Here is a 23,158-nt window from a genome sequence, read left to right as displayed (position 1 = left end):
CCATGCTGGACCGCTACGCAGAGGTTCCGGGTTCGATTCCCAGGCCGAGAAATATTTGTATGGCCTACATTTATCTATCTCATTGGTTTGGGTGTTATTTGTGGTTGTCTATGTATGTGTCCATGGCACTCGCGACACAGGGTTTCCCTAGTGCGCGGTTATGAGTGTGAGCGTAATCACTTCAACCGTAGATATATCAGCAGATTAGTCGAGGTAAGCAATTGAAATGGAATCTATCCTGGTGTTAGGGGTGTCACCCCTGATTTAGAAAAGTTGAATGAAAATATTCCCCAAGTAAGTTACAAATTTCGTCACCTTGATCAGACAAGCGGTTACCATATACAAGCACAGAGGGTACGCATTGCACTGGTTTTTGCTTTTTATAAATGACCAAAATGCACGGGGATTTTCTTTTATGTACTTTTCAATATTTGAAATATAGTTTACATAGTTTCCTCGATCTCACACTCTCTTACACGATGAGACGAATGAGTCACAGTCGTAAGCATTGCCATAAGTTTAATATTTTTTGTGAAACTTCGCCTTTTCTCTTAATAATTTAATTATGGGTCGCTTATACCATTACGGGTACTTGCGGGAAGGCGAAACTACAATAGTTTTAATATATTTATCACGCAAGCTTTAAATAGTATCATAAAAGAACAAGACCGCTTCTTCGTAAATGAAATCGATTGTTATAGAAAATCTTAATAAATAAATGTTAATTAAATTGGTTAGAATTTGAGCTGTCAAAAGTTAAATAAATGGTTGGACGGAGTATAATGAACGTGGCCCTCTGAGGCCATCGTTAGTCGATGTTGCTTAGATGACAGTTTAAAGGCAAAATTGAGAATGTCTGTATCAATGGAAGGATCACCCTCGTTACCCTCGGAAAGGCTAATCTGACGCTGAGTTTATTGAGTTTCCGCCTGAACGGCATTTATCGAGCCACAGTCGTGTACCCCATGGGAACTAAACTTCTAATAGAAATGTATAATAATTTAGCAGATTATTGTAAATATTACTTACCCATGATGATGATTATTGTACATGTGCGAACATGTTTTAGTGGAGCAAAATACTACGAGGATACTTGAATTGAAAACTAAAGACATGTAAAGTTTCCAATTCGGGGTGGGCCAGCGGCGATATATCACTGATGCAATCTTCTAAAAAGATGATACACTAGCTCAGGAGTAAGCGTGTGTGGGTTTATACAATAGACGCGTGTCTTCATAATAAAAGGACCTTTAGGACGAAGACGCGAGCAGATGAATCATTACTGCATGGACAAAGAAAAATATGAAGTACTTTGTCCTTGCTATAGCTTTCTTGAAGTTCCTAGCTCTACGTTATCGGCCAAGAGTTATGAAAGAAATGAACTGAAGGGAGATGCAAGAAATTGTATGTACTACTGAAATCATTGAGCGCATTACGGAATACGGTTTGTAACCCTATCATAATATAGATTATTAATTTCCTCTGCCTGATATTCTTAACAACGAGAATAGGAGTTAACTAGAAATAGTAGGTTTGTACCATCCCATACGATATACGAGTAGGTTCAATAGGAAATTAAATTTTTGTGTAAGAATGTAGGTAGCTATTTTTGTCCAAATCTGTTTGCGTTTCAGATTTTCTGATGATTTTGTGTTATTAAAACGAAATTAAAAGTATAAGCGTGGGTTTTCAAGAGCGCCTACGAAAATAAAAGCTTCGTAGCTCTATGTGAAGTGAGCTAGGAGCGTCGCGCCGTGGCGGGCGGGGCAGTGAAGGCGTATTGCCTACGCGATGCGCCCGTCCTGCGCTACGCCCGCACTCGTCTACGACCGCTACGCCGACGATTACGCGCTTCTTGGCTGCAGGATTTTGCTGTAAATCGTAAGTTATATTCTTTATCAAATATTTATGATGTAAGCAAACTTTAGAGGCCAAAATTGTTTTGTGTTATTGTACGTCTTACCTATGTAACCTACTTTATTTATGAACATTGAAAAAGTTTAGATAAATATAAGACCCGGTTTATTAAAACCAGGAGTAATTAAACGCCCTTGTTGGTTGTATACTCGTTTTTGTCGCCGTCTTTTTTGTGTTATAATAACTAGACACCTACCAAGTTTCAGACAAATTTATAACTCACGTCCGAATTTCGAGATAGGCAATAAATTCCGTGTATATCTCTCATAATGAATAGCGACGGAAGGGAATGTTTCTTTTATAGCACATATATTCTCAAATGTGAAGTTACTGCGTTCTTTATCATTCAGCTTTCTAAGTTTAAACACAATGATGTTGATTTGTTAAGTTTGCTTTATAGACTATATTATTTTTAGGCATGCACAACTGCAGAACAGAACAAATATGTTTTAGTACTGTAATAACAATACCTGTAAATATTCGTATTCAAATGCTCGATTATGACGAATGGTAAACGCTAGTAAACTTTTATATTTTGCAATAACACGCTTACTATCCTTGATGAGATATGATTAGGAACTAAAATGTGTACTACATTTTTCACAAAAATGGCCTTCCGCATAAGGCTTTAACGTAAGCGCGAGATTTGCATATTTTAGTCTCAACTGTTTATACCATACTTGCATCTTATACTAAGGGACCTAGGTATTTATGATTCGTAACAGACACCCACTAACGGCGTACTAAGTGTACAAATATTCTTGAAATACAATGACACTATGAGCATCGCAAAAATTCAAGCCCTCGATGTGTAGGTATGCTGCGTCTTGAAACATTGAAGGGAGAAGGAGCCACATCAATGACGTGTGGTTTTTTAGTACTTCTTACCGAACGATTTGGGAAAATCCTATTTCCAGCAGCAGATTGCGAAAGGCTGAAGCGCATTTCTATTTGTGTTTATAACTACAGTCGTTTGAAGAACAAAGTTCTGCCATTCCATGTACGTTACTTGTATAATGTTATCTATTTACATTTGTCTTTTTTATGCTTTCTAGAAATAGAATATTATGTAGTACATACATATGTCGCGTTTTTCTTAGTTAAATAATAATATGGCACGGACTTTATTAACGTAGTAGGAGATGCGACCCTTAAAGGGATGCCACCTGGAAAACATTTTAAGGCGGCATCTCTTGAAGGGTTGTTCATGTTTAGTACGTGAAACCAGGCTTTTACTAAAGACGCGAAATTCTCTAAAAGAAAGAAGCCGCCGTTCCATAGTAGATGTTCTACTCGACCCAAATATATGAAATAGCTGTTAGGGACCACAAAAACATAGACCCTTCCTTATAATAAAAGGTTTGTGTACAATGTGAACTAGAAATATATCTCTCACGAATGTGAGTTCCTGACATTTAATTAAAGTTAGCTCTGAATGAAAGACCAAGACGTAGCTGCACTTTTAATAACACGGCCATATGATAAATGGAAACAAAAATGAAAATGGTGGAAATAGCATGGCCCGTAGGCCATTGGAATAAATAGCACTCCTTTAAAGAAAAGGTTATTACGTTTCGGAAATTTTATATGCCGCAATATTTCGAGTCATTTTTACGCAGTATTGCGCATTTTGTTCGCAAGGACAATTCAAATATCTGGATTACGCTATACACCTTTGATATTATAATTGGAAAAACTCTACACTTTTTTTTTCAAACGCCCAATGTACATAGTAATTGTTGCATTCAAATTTGGCACTATGTAAAATATTCTAAATATGATCATTAGGTATGTAGGAAAAAAGTTTTTCATATAAAACTAAGGGCATTCTTGCTCTAGCCTGAAGCATGTAAGCGCTTTTCTCACAAACGCGACAGACGTTTTAAATTAATTAAGTTATTTATTTATTTAACGTATTTATTAATTTCACCTTTAAATTTACAATTATCAAAATAAAATAATGTACATAAACCTGTACATATTTTTCGTACATAATTATTCAACATAAGCGACTGTATCGATGCAATCGCCTATATATCGCAAGTGTAGCGATGCAATCGCCGTGTGCAACCACTCTTAAGAGGTTAACACTCATCTTGGAATGTTTCAAAATTTATTACCAGAAATTTTACAATTGCTTCAAACATTCATCTAGACAAGAAGACAGTCCATCAAAGACTTCGTCTATACAGTAAGTAACCCGTGTTCATATGCGTCTAAAAAGTGTTAATTAACTAGAAATAGATGGTTTGTATTTTACTTCGAAAATGATTAATGTTTGCGGAAGTCAGAAAACACGTCATAACCTTTCGCTAAATACGATTAATTACAAGTCAAAGTTTTGTTTTGCAGTCAGCCGTAGCCATGGAACCTATAACGAACCAGAAACGTTGGTTCGTTGATTTGAAAATATAAAATTACGCGAATTGGAAACCAACACAAACTAAAAAAATCAACCTCAAAAGTTGGTGGAATCTTCTATCTCATTTACCAAGTCTTATTGAAATCGCTTAACGGAAAGTGGGTGAAATCCAATAAACCGGATCCATCCCCTAATTTGCCACCCTTAAAGGTAAAATAGTTTCTTCATATTTTAATGGGACCACTCAGACGCATCCTTTTTCTAACAAAAAAAAAAACCGAAAATCGAAATCGGTCCACAAATAGTAGAAGCGAATTGAGAACCTCCTCCTTTGTTAATTCCGATAATTTTTTTTTTACAATTTTAAAATGTACACCTTAGGTATGCCTGGTACTGAAACATTGTATTCTAATTTATCGACCCGTATTACAATGGCCTCATTACTACCGTGCTTACAATAGGAACAGTAAGTCTATATGTATTTCAAACATACTTACGTTAATATTGTAAGCACGACAGATTAGTGAGTAGAGCTTTAAACATCAACAACAATATAAAGTTGTAATTATCAGTAATTTTTCTTATGAAAATGGAACGTAGGCAATGTAAAGAGCTTATGACATTCCTGGAAGAGAAGCCTTGCAATAATAAGAAGGATGTAATTGGTATAACACCTACGTTGCCAAGGCCTCTAATGTAATCTCTGTGTTCTGTATTGTACAATAAAGAACATTATATGCTAAATAACATGGGTTCTTGTCAACACGGGTAATGAGAGTAAGAATTAAACAGATTACGTTTGTTGCTAGTAAAATACTTCGCACATTTATTCAGCACAGTTTGAAGACGCAGTATTGATAAAGGACTCTACTAAATAGGCGTATATTAGATGGTAGTGATGGCTTATTATAATATACTAGAGTAAAGATTGAAGATGAACGAAGAAATGCCTTAATCCGTAGATATCAGTCGAGATATCGATTAGCAGTTACAGGGCTTGTTGTGACGTCTTTGACAAGACGGGCCATTTGTATTCACAAGACAATGGCGAAATATCTGTGGGCGAAGTCTTGGTAAAGGCCTCGACCCGTGCGAGAATTATATACCTGTTATTATAAAATTTCCTCGTTACTTTTTGAAATTGTTCAAAGCACTGTAGAACATTGCAAGTTAAATTTAGGCTACATGAAACGGAATACTAAAAGATTCTTAATTTGAATAAGTACATTATTTTAAAGTTGCAAAATGTAAAAGAAATTATTGAATATAATTATGTAGTTACTAAGTCACAAAATTTAAATCTTTGGACTGTCATCGACAAAGTAATAAATAGTACAACTGTATCGATAGGTTTTTGTCCTTGTGCGAATTATAACCAATCCCTTAATATGTCATCCTTGCTTAAATTTCAAAGAACTTTGTTACCTACAACTTGTCAAATCATTACTGACGTCACTAATTTGGACTTACTTCGCTCTTTTAGTGAAAAAGTGTATATCATCCCGTTCATTTCGATAAATCTGACCTGAGAATTAAGCCAATTGACTTGGGGTTCGTTAACGAGGCGACGAGTAGCGTTTAGATCGTTTCGTCTACTTACTTGGACTCATAATATCTCAATAAATCACCATCAAATCACCACCTCTCAGGCGAGGGTTTAGGCCATATTCCGCCACTCTGGCCCAGTGCGGTTGGGGACTTCACTCATTTTCCAAAGGTCGTGAACCTTCTAGGTTAGTGTAGGTTTCATCACAATGTCTTCCTTCGCCAAAAAGCTCATAGTATATATTTCAAATGAAATTTCACGGTGCGAGGCTGGATTTGAACCCCAGGCCTCTGCTTGAAAGGCGGTTGGTCAAACCATTAGGCTTATTATCTCTTTTTTTATCTCAACAAATAGGATTAAGGTGTCTTTCTCTCGCGTGAGTTGTCCAATTAATGAATTATGAAATGAATATTAAGGTACTTAGCACCATGTTTACATACATAAAACAAAATAAAAATAAGGACGACGAGCATATATGGAGCTAATCAACAATTCCCTTAGGGGAAGAAGCCAAATTGTAAAGCTCCTGTATTTTTTAAAGAAGGGAACACACGCAACAAAAGCCTTCCAGACTTTGATAATGCTCGTCAGTCACGCGGGGCTCTACGAATTTTTTTGTTAAAGAAGTCATTTGGAAACCACAAATTCGACGCGCGAGGCTTTTATAATAAACCAATCATTAATAGACAAATATTAATGTTAATTTGTTTACAATACTTTGGGGAATAATTTGTGATTTGGAATAATTGGTGGTCCTCCATATGGTGTGTGTTTTTACTGTCTTAATTGTCAATAATAAAGATGTACCACATAAAATACTTACGGCTTAAGCGTATGGCTTCGGTTTTAATACAACACTTACCATAAATCTGTCAAAGTAAGTGACACATCGCGGAAGACTCATGTATCCGCGAGTGGGATTACAAATTAATGTCTATAAAGGGTGCCGGTTGGCCGCGCCAGATGATGAATGGTGCGCTTCGCCATCGATCGCTCCAACAGACGCACCGGGTTACTGCACACTACCGGTAGGCGATGTAAATGAGGCACGCTCCCCACTTTTAAAGTGTCGTAGTCATTTTCACGGAACTGTGGTTTTCCATTTTGTATACTTATTTTTTACCCTTACTATAACAAAACCATATGTGATTTTACGTCAAAATGCTTTTGGGCAATTTTCGTTCCGGTTATGTTCAGGTAAACTTGCTATTGAAATTACAGGCAGATGAGATTTGTCTATTATGTCTCAGGGATACAGGTGCAATGGCAGTGCCCCTCAAATCTTTGTGATTTAAAGCACTGCAACTGTTATGGACAGGCATGTCACTTACCACCAGGAAAGCGACTCGTTCATCTCATCATTTGGTCTCGTAAAAAAAAAGGTTAGTTTCCTCTACATAATTTCGGTGGCAATTTTAAAAATTCACTTTCAGGTTACTACACTCGAATGAAATAATATGTCATGATAATATTCCACAATATTTAAATAAATAATAGAAAACCACCGAAATCAGGTAGAGAAAACTAAGCTGACAATTACCCTTTTATCTCATTATTTAAAAACTGGGCAATTTTCATTTAAAATATTTTTTCAAACTAGTGAAACTTATAAATCTCACTCTTGTTGTAATAACACACATCTATAATACACTTGACGTAAATTAAATGTTAAAGTCAGTCGCTTTACTCACGATCATTACGTCTTTGTTTCCGCTCTCCGGATAATTTAACGATCTTCCTAATAAGATAAAATATAAGAAAAAAAAAACTCTTCAAGGAACGCAGAATCCAACAAGATGTTTTCAGATTTTGTAGCCTCCCTAATTACTTTGCGGTACGCTCCTTAGATACAAATTGAAAGGCTCTACGCTTCAGAGTATAATGAGAAAGAATTAAGGTTTTAGAATCAAAGCTTTCACTCAATATAGGTACCAGGTACGAGAGTAATGAATTTTAATAAAATATTTTTATTATAAATATCCAAATGATGTACAAAAAGTTCCAGAGAGCCCTAACCGCTATAAGAGGGCTTGAAAAATTCGTGTTTTTAAATGATTTTCCTCAAAGAGCAGTCCACCCTCCACTATTTAGGTCGCAACGCTGTAGCGAGCCCATTCTTTATTATGAAAACGCATACAACTTGATTGCTTAATGTGGACGTGGCATTAAAACACACATTGATTGGCCATTTACCATTTATGGTAAGTATTCGTAAAAAAAAGTTCTACATTCACATCGCACCCTTGCTGTTCGTATTTGTTTGCAATAAAGAGCCATTATTATATATATTATTTTCACTTCGCAAAAAACACGACGTCTAAAGCGTATTTTTTATGATACCAGGTGAAGGGACAAACAAAGCGTGCGTCTGATGGTAAGCGACACGCCTGTCCGTAACAGCAGAAGTGTCACGAAAAAATTTGAATTGCAGATCTGAGGGACACTGCCACCTGGTCCGTCACTCTGAAGTTACCATGCTGGACTGCCACACAGAGGTTCTCAGTTTGATTCCCAGGCCGTGAAAAATATGTGTATGGCCTACATTTGTTTCTCTCGTGAGTTTGGGTGTAATTTGTGGTTGTCTATGTATGTATCCATGGCACCAGCGATACAGGGTTTCCCTAGTGCGAGGCTATGAGTGTGTTGCGTTATTATTATTATTACCCTTCAAAACCAGAGCGCAGTAATGCTCACATTACTGCTTGGCGGCAGACATAGGTAAGGTGACAATATTTCCTTAGACGAATTCTTTCACAAGGAACTTTAGTGCTACTAAACTATTAGAAGTGTACATTACAGTTTTACATGTATACCAATTCCCTAGTTCTAGTATATTTAATGTCTCTATGTGTTACCGCGCTCTGCGCGGTCTAGTGCTTTCCCTTCATTCGGTGCTTCCATTCAGTGTGAAGTGCTCTACAATTTTTAATTAGGTCGCACTCGCTGCCGGGCTTACAAGAATTGCTTTATCTTACAATAAAGATAACTTTTTACAACTTTTAACAACGTTAGTAGCAGTAGAGCTTTTTGTGAAAGAGTTCGTCCATGCCGCTAAGCAGTAATGTTATTATTACTGCGTTCCGGTTTTGAAGAGTATGGGTGCTGGTGAAATTACAAGCACATATGTGTGCTTGTAATTTCACCTTCTTTCAGCAGTGGGAGTGCCCCTCAGATTTTTGTAATTTACTGCAACTGTTATGGACATGCGCGTCTCTTTCTACTAAAAAAACTAGTTTATTTTTGTATTTATTTTTTAAGTCACAAAAGGAAGGAAGCGTGCCTCTAGTGTAAAATTGTATTACTTTATTTATAACATTAGTATTCATCATTAATCTATTACAACAGATAGTATATAGATGGATTGGTAATAGTATTACAATGATTTGCTCTATGTCACAGTTAGTTGTATAGTTATTAGCTCTATTGTGAATTACTATTAATTTAAATGTGCGTGTTTTGAATTTCATTACATTTAATTTTAATTTTTGTTTTTGTGCGCGTGTTTTATATATCTGCTTGTCCACAATAGCGGGGACAAGCTGAAAATCAGTGTTGTTTATGAGCTGGATTGTATTGTAATTGTTATAATTTTTATGTCATTGAATAAGTTACGCTTAATATTTTGAGCGGTGAATAAATAGTTTAACTGGTGTTAAATGGTAAAACGCTCCATCATTTACACTTGAAAGTGAAAAGCTTCGCAAATAGCCCAATGAAGCAACACCTAATAATATTAAAGACAAGGGCGATTTAATAACTCATTAATTAGTCATTCTTACAATTTTATTTATATCTATATCTTTTTCTTCTTCTTCCTCTTCTTCAGCCTTAGTCACGCACTGCTGAGTGTAGGCCTCATTTGCATGCCATTCTCTTCGGTCTCGGGCCATTTGCATCCATGTCTTTATGGTTACTTTGATTATATCGTCCGACGCTTCTGGTACCGGTCCTTGGTCTCTATTCCAGCACTCTTCCGCTCCACCGGTCATCGGTTCTGCGGTTTATATGACCCGCCCAGCGCCACTTTCTTTGCGCAATGATACGCCCCACTTCACATAGCTTAGTGCGACTCCGGATTTCTGTATTTTTCGTTTTGTCGCTCAGATTGACACCCAACATGACGCGTTCCATTTTTCTTTGGGCTACCTGTAATTGCATATATATTATGTTTTTATTAGCAAAGAAATATATGAATATTTTTAATTCTGATATAAAAATGTATACCAGTCAAAATAGGATGTAAACACATTATGTCCTACTTAAATTAATTTATTACCGATGATGGCCACTTGAAAGAAGCCCGGTTTCTGAAATTCACGTTGTTCGCAAACGATCCCACGTTTATAGGTGATATTTTAAAGTAATAGGCCGTCGAGAGGGTCGTAAGGTTCCGCCTGTCAGCAACTTGTGTAATGCCTACCTATTTTTTTAAGAAGTGATCCCTTACCTTTGCAAATTTCATCTAAGTTTTCGTTTCAGATTGTACATAAAAGGGAGTCTATGCCGGCGTGAAGGGTACTTTTGTTTTTGTTTCGCTATTCTTTTTCAAATGGGAGCTCTATCTTTAAGTGTTTTACGTTGTTCAGTAAAATAGTCAATGTGAATAAGACAGCGGAGAACCTTATTTGAGGCGAACTACACATGTGTTTTGTTTCTGAGATTAATTTGGAAGCCAGTACATAAAGAGATTACCTCAAATATTTTGCTTATTTTATTTACATAAACGTTACGTATTCGCGGCGCGTGTCCTCGTAAAAATTTTATGGTCTCTGGGGATGATTTAACAAGGAAAACTTGATAGGTACCTATTTGCCTACACACTTCCATGTACAAGTTTTATGGATGTCAAAGTTAGTTTAAATTGCGTGCATATACCTAAGTTTTATCTTAGGTTTTACGTTCTACGAGACATACCCAGCCGTAGGAATTACTGTTTGGGTAATATGTAAAACTGAAAATTCAGGGCTTTACCGTATGTTTATTAGAACGAAGTCAATCCGTTCTAATTTTTTTTATAATATCACAGTAATGCTGACCTTACTGTTTGGCGGCAGAAATAGGTATACTATAAGTTTCCGGAATGAAAAAGAAAACAATACTGTAAATGGTCAGAAATGAATTTAGTGTTTCTCAAAAGATTCTCCGTTAGCGTTAATGCACTTTTTCATACGAATGAACTAATTTTGAAAACATCTATGCCACTCCTCCGTGACAATCTCTGAAACATATTTTTCATACTCTTCGACAGCCACATCAGATGATGAAAATCGTTGAGCGCGTAACTGGTTCTTAATTTTTGGAAATAAATAAAAGTCACAAGGTGCCAGGTGCGCGCGCCACTTTGGTTGGTTTCAGCTCATCTCGAAAGACCCATACGCTCGATTGCTGCTTTGTTTTGGGGTCATAACTATAAATCCATGTTTTGTCACCTCTTACTATATCCCACACCAAATTTGACGCCCCTTCGTTAAATCTGGTAAGCATGGCATTGCACCAAATAACGCGATCCGTTTTTTGAGCCTCAGTCAAATTGTGTGGGATCCACCGAGAGCACAGCTTTTTCACACCCAAATGTTTGTGTAGTATTGATAAAATAAAGATGCCCGCAAAGATTCACAGCAGTGGACGGGAAAATTTTCACGAGTTAAATCCATGGTGATGTAGACAACCAATCTCTATAATGACGCCACAATGTAAAAACATGTGACAGTCAGATGAAACAAACTGTATTCTACAGCCAAAGGATTCCATTTTTAAATGTTGTAATTACTTTTTAAATATTGTTTATGTAAGTGGTCAGTTCCGGAAACTTACAGTGTGCCCTATTGTACTACCCAAGACAAACTCTTTCACAAGGGGCTCTACTGCTAGTGGTGATAAATGTGACACATGTTAGAAATACATGTTATAAATGTGAAAGTAACGCTGCATATTACATTTTCACGCCTAAACCGCTGAACCAATATTGATTAATTTTTGATAAAGAGATAGATGGGACTTAGGAAAAGAACATAGGTTACTTTTTATAATAAAAAGAAATCTTAAAGGAGGTGAAATGGGAGATGAAAATTTGTATGGAGAACCAATAACATTTTGAAAATTCAGTAGGCACGAAGTACTGAAGTAGCGGGAACCATTTAGTAACTAATTTATTTTTTATTTTTAACCACACACTCATAGCCCCGCACTAGGGCGACTCTGTGTCACGGGTGCCATGGACACACATATAGACAACCACAAATTACACTCAAACTCGCGAGAGAAATAAGTGTAGGCCATACAAATATTTCTCCCGGCCCGGGAATCGAACCCGGGATCTCTGTGTGGCAGACCAGCAAGATAATCGTTCGGCCACGGAAGCACTGAGGCAAGGACTTCCTGTTACATATTTTAATAATGATATGTATAAAACAATTGCAATAGAATACCAATTTATTGACGATAAACAACCATTTACCTCCGAGCTTTATATAACTTCAAAGAACAATTTATATTTAAGGTTCATTATCTACAAGCGGAGCGCCGAAGAGCTTTGTTTCATCAACTAATAGAATTTCGTGATTTTGACATCTCCACTTCGCTTATTCAAAATAAAGAGGTTGGTGAAACACAGCTCTTCTCTGTTCTGCTTTTATAGATAATGGGCCTTACTGTTTTCACTTAGCCAAGGCGCAGTCCTTATTCAATTTCATGCACGCCATGGATCAGCATCAATAACGGGAAATTCACCCCGTAATCCTGCCCCGACGAGCGAGATTCCTAAACATCTTCGCCCTGTCTTATGATGAAATACAGTAAATGGCTCGATAAATAATAAAAGTATGCATTACTTTCTGCCTCAGTTGCACATTGCTTACAGGTAAATCATAAACGGGGAATTCACACAGTCAAAATAATGATAAATGGACTATGTTTTTGTTTGTTAATTTGAGAATAAACCCTGTTAAACGGTCGATTCAACCATAGTATGATAAGTTATGTATAGTATATATATTCATACCAACGTATCAGTGTGGCTTGTACGTGTGTACGCCCGCCGCGCGTCGTGTATGAACAAATCTATAGCAAGATTCCGTTGATATACAAAATTTGCCATTCACGAGGTTTAAAACTATAGTGAAACAAAAACTTTATACTAAAGGCTATAATGCGTACCTATGAAATAAATATTATTTTGATTTTCAACGTACACATTTGCATAATAAAGAAACACGCGTGAGACGACTAGTGCTATGCAACGCGTGTGCATCACGAGATTATGAAAATACCAATTTTATATTTACACCATTAGAATCTGCATGAAATGTACTAATTTTTTTGCTATACCTTTCCGTAGTACATTTTATTTTGGCGAGTTTTTCTTGAAAACAAAGTTTGTTTATTGTGAACAGAACATTGTTCACTAAAGGGCTATTTGCAATTGAGATATGCTAGCTCATTTTATGAAAAGAGTTTTGTCGAAAATATACACATCTCAAAAAGATAATGCAAAAAAAAACACTTGAAATGTCCTTGTGGATATTTGTTTGTGATTTTTTAGGAATGCGCTTAGTTTTCTGTAATACACATCAAAAGTTGAATAACTTTTGAACCATCAATTCCCGGACTTCAATGTAGTAGTCAAATCGATTGGAAATACTCAACCCTACCTCATCATTTCGTTTTGACCATCACTTCCGGCCTTCTCTGTATACTATGATTCAGCCGAAATCATAGGCAATTTTGAAACTATAAAAAAGAAATCTACTAAACACCGTGACGACTATAAACTTCGAAAATAGCAGAATAGTCAAGAAAAGTACAAACAATGACGGTGAAACGGTCCTGGCAAAACTCGGAGTTGATTTTTTCCAATTCTTTTCTGTATTCTCAGCGGGACATTCCGTGAATGTCGAGGACAATATTTGTATTACATGCGACTGTTTGGGAGTCCCACCGTGTTTTATTGCTAAGTTGAAAGCCCGTCCAACTTCTGCTTCCTATTGATCTTGGTGAGGGCAAGAGCAATATTATTGACAAGCTATTACATACATGATGAATGGTTTCAGACTGCGTCAAATAAAACCGACCATGAGCTTTTTGGGATACGCCTAAGATACAGTTCCGTGTCGTTATGTAATTTTACTTTAATCACAATTTTTTTAGCTTTATTTTGTATACACTTATCTTTATTGTTTAATTAAAATAAAATATAAATTTTCATAATCAAAGGCTTACTTACAGTGGCAAAGTCATTCGCGTTTTACTTGCCGCGAAATGTTAACACCCTACAATGCGAGGACACCGTAACAATTACTTTAACAATGAATATCTCGAGATGGAAGCATTGACTTACAAACAATTATAGATGGGAGCATTAAACATATGAGTCCCATGACGTCTCAGTTGCACTGTGAAGGACCCGTTTAACAACACCCTACTAAAATGTGGTAGATGTGAATTCTTTTTTGGTTAATGGACCCCCATTAACCAAAAAAGACCTTAAAAAAATGTTTATTAAAATTTTGTTTATTTTTGGGTCATCATTATAAGGTGCAAAACACACTGGCTCTGTAAAGATTACAGAGGTTCATACAAAGTACAGGGAAGTTCTGCCACCTAGCCTATTTCCGCGGTGTAATTACGTTTGGGTGTTTCTGCACCAAAATTCATTACACACAGTCCATAAACCAGCAAGTAAAAGATCTGTGGTATACAGGCACAAGAACGTATACATAGACAAACTTGACGAAATAACAAATTCTTCACGGTCGATTGCCACTCGAAATGCACTTGCACATGCCATGACGCGTTTGTAGACATGTGTGCATCATTGTGAAACCAGCTGCACGTATCTTAGACATGTGGAAATATAAATATAGTACAAATAAATGGCTTACGCAAGTATGCTCGCGGTGAATATCAACCGAAAATCGTCGTATAATCGGATTACAACAGGATAAGAAGGCAATTAGTTCAAATTCGCAGTATCAGTTTGATCCAGTCTATTTAAAAAAATATCTATTGATCTGAATCTGATGTTGATAATCTAAAAGATTTTTATTATAAACTGACATCAATATAATAGCCCGGTCGCACTCTTGTTAGGTCCCAGTTATCTTTCCCATCCTTCAATTCCAGTTTGTATTCTCTCTTTTCCCCATTCACTATTCATGCGGCCAGACTTCGCATGGCACTTCCTGTTACTGTTCACGGAAGTAAATCTTTAACTATTTTCATAATTAGAGTTAAGGAACATTATTGCTCTACTATTCCATTCATATCTTAAGTATTATATAACGAAATAAGTACTTATTTATCTAAGTATTTACATAGTTTATAACATTTTGATGTTATTATAATTATTTTTGTATTACATAATTTTTAGTATTTAAGTCTGCAGGAAGAAACTTCTTTCAAAATTAAGCACAAGCTTTTGTTTGTATTTTTTTCCTTATATTAATTGTGATTTGTGTATTTTTGCCTGTACAATAGTAAACTATTAAATAAATCAATGAAAGGAGTGTTTGTGATTAAAATAGTAAATTATTGCAGAGGCCGGGAAATAAGGGATTGCTCGACGAGTATGAGTTACAAGGACACGAGGCAGGGAGGCCTTGTATTAGTATGAGTTAAGAAATCCCCGTTCCCACAGAGGTGTGTATAGTATTTTTCTCAAACAAGGTGAGGAAATAATAATTTTTATTATTATTTTTTTTTTTTTTTATAACGCACACACTCAACATAGCCCCGCACTAGGGAAACCCTGTGTCGCGGGTGCCATGGACACACACATAGACAACCACAAATTACACCCAAACTCACGAGAGAAATAAATGTAAGCCATACAAACATTTCTCCCGGCCCGGGAATCGAACCTGGGACCTCTGCGTGACAGTCCGGCATGGTAACCGTTCGGCCACGGAGGCAGTTTTAGCAAGATTAAAAAACACTGTAAAAGATCAGTGGCTACTTTTAGTTTACAGTACATATTTTAGCATAGTGACTTTTCTTTCAGAAGCCATAACTTTTAAGCAAATTTTTTAAATTTTTAATAATAAACTCATTTACAAAATACTATTTCCCCGTATTGTAGACGTAGCAGATGGATTTTCGTAGATCTGCTACGACGGTTGCTACGAATCCATTTAAATCCGATGCCGATCAAGTACATGTTCTATTTATATAGACTATGATTGCTCAAGTGTAAACTAAAGCAAATACGGAGGGATACGGTGGCAGAAAGAGGTACGGCGAGGGGAGTGGGGTTTAAAATCGGCTTATGCAGTATTAGACGTCGCGACGCTTCGTATGAGTCGCCCCTCCAGCTAAATATGTTAAGACTATTTCTGTATAATATGTTCATAGATTTGGTTTCCTGAAACTTGATATTTCTTTAACGGTACTAATTTGTATAAGGATTTTTTTTTACCTGAGCCTAATTGAAAATTCATCATACATATATTGACCATGTTGTAGCGTACTATACTTTGTGTCGATCATTACTGAGATATATGTATGTTTAAAATCTCCAAAAATCTGCCAAAAAATATTCGTATCCTTAACATAATAAAGTCATACGTGATACGTCAAAAGTGCTTGTATAAAATGAAAGTCATAAAAATAATACGAAGTAGGTATATGAAAAAATATGTATATTTGTAATTTTATTACTCCCATATTTAGGTAAGAATAAAAAAGTTATCGACAAATTTAGGTCGTAGTACCTTCAAATATCCTGAAAAGTTGTCACTTTGCAGATGTGCCCTTATTACACCAAGCGTGGGAATTAGTGCCGTGATTAAAAAACTCTTGATAAATTATTATGTGACGGTAAACGATATCATTAAAATTTTATCTATTAAAAATACAGGAGACATTTAAGATTTTTATTTTAATTCAATACAGATAATCAAAAGTCAGGCCAACTGTCAAAATATGAATAAAGAAGGCAATAATGCAATTAGTAATTTTATATTCTTTTACAATCTATCGGTAAAATTGTCGACAACAACAACATGACTATTTGTAATTTTATGAAAACTGGCAACCCTGCGAATGCCTTTTTACTCCGTCTTCAAAAAAGACAGAGCATAGCAAACGGAAAAATAGCAGAAGACGGAAGGCGTACTGATCACACTAAATATAATGTGTTTTTGTCTTAGGTCCAGAGGCAGCGGGAAAGGAGATCACCATTCTAGGGAAATTGAAGTCTTGAAAGCAAGTAAGTACTGTTTCATATTCAACTAAACTCACATTGTCCAGGAGAGGTTGATCGTAACGAACCTTTTGCTGTAAAACTACAAGTGAAACTTGTGAAATTACAGGCACATAGACTTGTCGACTTATGTCTCAGGGTAACGGGCGTAGAGCCTCTCAGATCTTTGCGACTTAAAGCTCTGAACGGCACTGTAACTATTATGGACAGGGGTATCGGTAACTACTATCTATCATAAAAAAACTCTACACGGATGGTTTTAAAATGCATTTTTTACATAGTAAAACTAATTTTTTAACTAGTAAAAGAGCACAGGAAGTAAAAACAAAAAGAAAATATGACTAAACATAGCTTATCAATTGCCTTGGCTAGAAGGCTATTCGGGAAGAGCTGTTATTTATATGTGTGGCGCACTATAAGTTTCCGTTAAATGAATTGATTGTTTCTCAAAATCTTCTCTGTTAGCGTTAATGCACTTTTTCATACGAATGAACCAATTTTGAAAACATTTATACCACTCCTCCTTGACAATCTCTGAAACATATTTATCATACTCCTCTACAGCCTCTTCAGGTGATGAAAATCGTTGACCGCGTAACTCGTTCTTAATTTTTGGAAATAAATAAAAGTCACAAGGTGCTAGGTCGGGACTGTACGCGGAATGGCTTATTAGGTCAACGTTGTTCACCTTAAAAAATCCATTTGTCTGTCTGGCCGTGTGAGACCTGGCATTATCGTGGCGCAAGATGATACGGCGTTTACGTTTATTTTTACGGAGTTTATCAATAACTTCCGGCAAACAAATGGTCATGTACCAATCAGTATTCAATGTACAACGATTCTCCAAAGCAACAGTGGCCACGTGTCCAGTTTTATTAAAAAAAGAAGCAATCATCCGCTTAGGGGCACTTTGCACGCGCGCCACTCTAGTTGGCTTCGGCTCATCTTGAAAGATCCATACGCTCGATTGCTGCTTTGTTTTGGGATCGTAACTATAAATCCATGTTTCGTCACCTCTTACTATCTCCCACACCAAATTTGACGCCACTTCGTTGAATCTGGTAAGCATGGCATTACACCAAATGACGCGATCCGTTTTTTGAGCCTCAGTCAAATTGTGTGGGATCCACCGAGAGCACAGCTTTTTCATACCCAAATGTTTGTGTAGTATTGATAAAATAAAGATGCCCGAATCTCATGGTATGTCACATGCCTGTCTGTTTTGATCATACGGCGCACAGCATCGATGTTTTTGTTGTTCACAGCAGTGGATGGTCGCCCCATCACGAAATTCGTCACTGAAATTCACATGACCGCGTTTGAATTCTGCAAACCTGCTAGAAATAGTCGTCTTGCATGGTGCTTCATCGCCAAAAGCAGGTTGAAGCCGAGCGAAGCTCCGCTGAGCTGTTAAATAACGCTTAAAGTCGCAGAAAATCATACTACGAAAATTTTCACGAGTTAAATCCATGGTGATGTAGACAACCAACTTCTAAAATGACGCCACAATGTAAAAACAAGTAACAGCCAGATGAAACAAACTGAATTCTACAGCCAAAGAGGATGTTCAAATGTTCTAATTACTTTTTAAATATTGTTTATGTAAGTGGCCAGTTCCGGAAACTTATAGTGCGCCATATGTAAGAACAATAATAATTTGCCTTATTATTGCCTTATATTATATCCTACTAGTATCTCGTAGGGAAAAATAATATATCCACACTAGTATATACCCTGAACTTTAAACATCTTCGCTCAACCAACTCGCTTCCGTAAATAAAGACTTGCGACACCTCACAGAGGCAGAATACAAAATAACTTTCGCCGTAATAATGAAACATTATCCTTTTCATTCAAGTATAAAATTTCTTACATTGCAATTTATTCTCGACGTTATTTTAAAAGACCGAAGTTGCTGATTCGAGAAAATATACTTATAAATTGTCTGGTAGGTAGGAGCCTTAGGGTGCTAACAGATGGATGGCACGTCGGCAGTTAATGCGTGCTGCCGTGACTTTGATATTCGAACAAAAGTCCAAGTATCAAAAGCAGCAATTGATATTCTTCATTCGAACTTAAATTGTCGAGCTCGGAAGGCGGTCAAATTGAAGTGGAACTAGACTGGTCATGTCTGCCACATGAGTGGAAGCTCCACAACTCAAGTCGGTAATGGCGGGCTGACTTAGCCTCCTTTGTTTTGTTGCCCAAAACCGGGATCAATGGAAAAAGAGGGTGGAGCGGTTACCTACCTGTAGTCCGAAATGACATTTTCCAGAAATGACGTTTGGTAGAACTTTCATAACCTCGAAAGTAATTTTGAAAGGAAAATGTTTTTTTTTCTTTTAAACCGAACTTAACCGAACCTAATCGTGTCTTTGGGATAAACATTCAACATATCCTGAAAGAACAACTGTTTCGTTATAATTCGGGTTTCGGTGTAATGAAAATTGAACAAACGTTATTTCGGAAAAAAAGTTTTCAAGTTTGTGATAGTTTACCGGTGGAAGCCTTTGCCCAATAGTTGACCAGAACAGCCTGTTAAGAAGGATATATGATTTTTTTGTCTTTGAAACAATTTAATTTTTTTAGTAACAACGATAGGTAACGATTACTTGAGGGTTTCAACATAAAGCAAAAGAAATAACCCGATTGACGAAACTTTTCTCAACTGATTTATTTCACATTTGCACAGTTCTTAATTTTTTTTTCGTACTGGTATTTTTGTGTACATTTTTGATCGCAAATTGAAATTATGAGTTTGTTTTAAAAATTGAAATTCGTTAGGATTTCAATTGTGATATGTCTATTGCCTTGATTAAAAGTAAATCAGCATTTGGAATCATAAATGTTCTGAATACTGCTAATCTTCAAATAATATCTGTGTTTCCATTTCGACATCAACAAATGCAGTATCTATTGCAGCAGTCGGTTTATAGCAACTTCGCGCATGCAGTCCATGTGGTAGTAGCCTTAGCAGTAAACTGGCGTAGCGTTCAAATCTACAAAGTATTTGCAGACCCGTTGACAATCTAACTTTCAACCGAGATTACCAAACTCTCAAGACTGAACCAATAACGCGTTATTTATCAAGAGCAAACTTCGTGCCTTATATAAGAATTGCTTATTCTTTCTATTGATTTGGCTAATTTTCTCTGGCAATACTTATTTTACTAAACAAGAATAGTGACGACTCTTGTTCTCTCTAACACTATTAATGGATGCCAGTGGGGATTTCTTAGTAGGGATTTGTGTAATTAACCATACCTACTTCATAAAAATGTGAAATAAATATCTACATAATAAATAGTAAAATTTTTCGTGCTTCGGGACAGGATAATGTGTTTAATTGGCCATACTGCCAGATCTTAGATTGTAATTTTTCTTCCGTAGTTTAATTTTACGACATTTTTTCGCGGGAAATCGTTATATCTTCACTGTGGCCATTTTTAAACTTTCTACGTATTAAGAAAATATTGTTGTTTTGTTTTTTAAAAAAGCAAAGGTTTAACACCATACAGCCAAGTCTTTGTAATTTTTTCTTTTGCTAGTTTTAGGTAAATAAGTATAACCAAGTTTTCAGTCCATTATATTTTATCGGCATTAAGCCTCGTCGTCTGAGGGTATTTACTGACAGTTCTTTTTCTTTAAATTTTTTTGTTATCTAAAAACATAAGTGCGCATTTGACTTGGAAAATAACAAATTATTCAAGCCATCTCACGGGTCATTTAACGTTTACGCCAACTTCCTTACAATATACCTACAAGTGACGATCCATTTTTAAAATTAAGCCTTAGTTCACATTTCAACTTGCATTCAGTGTCATAATCTACTTTTATTATCTGATGGAAGCGATCCAACTCTTTAGTTTCTGGAATTGGTATTATAAGGCGTTTCCTTAAAATAAACAGGACAATAACTTAAGCAAATAAAGTCGTTACTCTCAAGTCATCGCTCTGTAAACTCCTGAAGTAAAAGTAGTGAGTACAAACTGCCGCAGTATCGTAAACATCAACCGCCGTAGCTCTGCTTTACACGCATTTCAACGATAATACAGAAAAATTTATTAAACCAAACATTTATTACCTGACTACTAAAGTATGACGCATGCTTTATGACCTAAAGCTGTTATTTTTATAAGTTTTTAGAATTACATAAGATTTTAGAATTTGCCAAAACCAAGTTTCGTGGGCAATCTATTTCAACTGAAACTATTGAACCAGTAAAATGTCACTTGAAATATTATCCTTATAGGTACGGTTACAGCGTTCTAATTCCGATTTGTATGTAGATATATGTTTCAATCTAATGTTAAACTTATGTCTGTACTAGGAAATGAAACTATTAACCAACTTTAAAAAAGAGGAGGTTCTCAATTCGCCTTTTGTGTTACGTTACGCTACGTACCTACGTACTTTATGTTACGCGATTGCTCTAGGTATTTGTGAACCGATTTGGATGATTCTTTTTTTGTTGGTAAGAGGATACCTCAGTACTGCAGCTTGATTTTGATTGCCTCTCCTGATCGGAAACGGCGTCTTTTCCGAGTCGAGGCGTATATATTGCGGATGGACTACCCGATCGGACCCATTCCGATTTGAATTAAGATCAGGGCACTGGTCCCACTTTTTACGCTCATTCTGGTAACCGGTTGCAATTAAACTTATTATCAAATAGATGTAATAATTCCACGAACTTTTTAGGTCTGTTTAAATTTGAAGAAAATAGTCTAATAGTATTAAGGGCGTTTACGCACTGCATCCGGTTCGTATTCATGTAGAATCCGAGATCATACAAATCTAGAAAACTCGGACTCACTTCGTATGTCGCGTGTGCACTATCCGAGAAATTACGAATATCGCTTTTTATACACCTGGAGATAAAATGATCCCTGTGACATTTCGGACCGTCATTTCTCGGATTCGCAACTGATACGAACCGGACGTAGTGCGCAAGCGCTCTAAGGGTGGCAAATTAGAGGATGAACCAGGTTTATTGGATTTCAGCAACTTTCTAACATTTGGCACATAGATGTAATTCTAATGGAAATAAGAGACAGCGAAAACGGATGTAAGCTTTAAATTTTGAGATCGGTCTAAAAAAGACTTTTTTTATATAAAGATTTTTTTATAAAAAATATAAAAGTTATAATTCTATATCAACAAACAACATCAATATAAACACGTATCAGCCGTGACCACGGAATTTGTACAGAGCCCGAAACGTTTGTTTGTTTGAATCAAATATAGGCAATTTATATCCGAAAAAATAATTTCATTTCCAATATGTAGCAATCGCGACTGAAGTAGTCATCGATGTCGATACTAGTAATGTATATTTTGATTGCAGTAGCGAAGTGATGATTGAGAAAATTATAATGTCGATGCAATTCATTCGTCAACTACCGTGACAATATATAAGTAATTCCAAAGCCTGGACCTTACTCATGTACTCATGGAACCCGTCATAAAAATTTCTCTTATATACTATAGACCGTAGTTAGAGATGTGCGTCAATCGTAGAATCGTCGGCAGCAGCATCTGGCGATTTTTCGCGGTAGCATGATCGGAGCACCTATATTTTTCAGGTGTTAAAAAAACACTAAAACTGTTTAAATTAATCTCTGTATTCATTTTCAACTTTTTTTTTACACTTTGAGTTGTACTTTAGTTGTACTAGTTGTAAAAAAAATACATAAAGATAGACGCTCTAATATGAATAGGCTGTACGTAGACGTTCCATAATTAATTTTAATTGTACGAAAACATTGCGTTGTAATATAGTAAATAATTAACGAAGAAAAGCTGATACTTCATTAAAATAAAGCAAATTTTCGGTACGCCGATGATACGCAGGTAAAATTCATAGGCGGCGGCAGCTTGGAAAGTAGATTAAACTTAAGCTCATTTCAATCTATTGTAATGGAAATGTAAACTAACTGGTGATTGACGTGGCTATAGATGACTTAGAGATGGCCAATTGTACTAACAATACAAATCAATTAATTGTTTCGCAGCAATTTCACTGCTGATGACTGAATAAACAAAAAAAAAAACAAAAGGCGCAGAATACACATGTTTTATATGTATCTTGTGCTCGAGGTCAATGCTTACGAAGAAATTTAAAAAAAAACCAGGC

The 23,158-nt window shown here is 36.1% G+C and overlaps 1 protein-coding gene across 1 annotated transcript in view; it reads left to right on the top strand.

The window, feature by feature from the left end:
• The first annotated feature begins 1,793 nt into the window (after positions 1 to 1,793).
• Positions 1,794 to 23,158, top strand: part of LOC113236300 (general transcriptional corepressor trfA) — a 70,792-nt gene continuing 49,427 nt past the window's right edge. The window contains exons 1-2 of the mRNA XM_026472314.1: positions 1,794 to 1,881; positions 16,970 to 17,028. The gene's annotated coding sequence lies outside the window, so the exon portion shown is untranslated. The remainder of the gene's footprint in view (positions 1,882 to 16,969; positions 17,029 to 23,158) is intronic.

This window comes from Hyposmocoma kahamanoa, unplaced genomic scaffold, assembly GCF_003589595.1.
Source record: "Hyposmocoma kahamanoa isolate Upper Pololo Valley unplaced genomic scaffold, ASM358959v1 102, whole genome shotgun sequence".
Classification (NCBI taxonomy): Eukaryota; Metazoa; Arthropoda; class Insecta; order Lepidoptera; family Cosmopterigidae; genus Hyposmocoma; species Hyposmocoma kahamanoa.
Note: the sequence above shows the minus strand (reverse complement) of the source record. Positions and strands in the feature narration are given on the sequence as shown.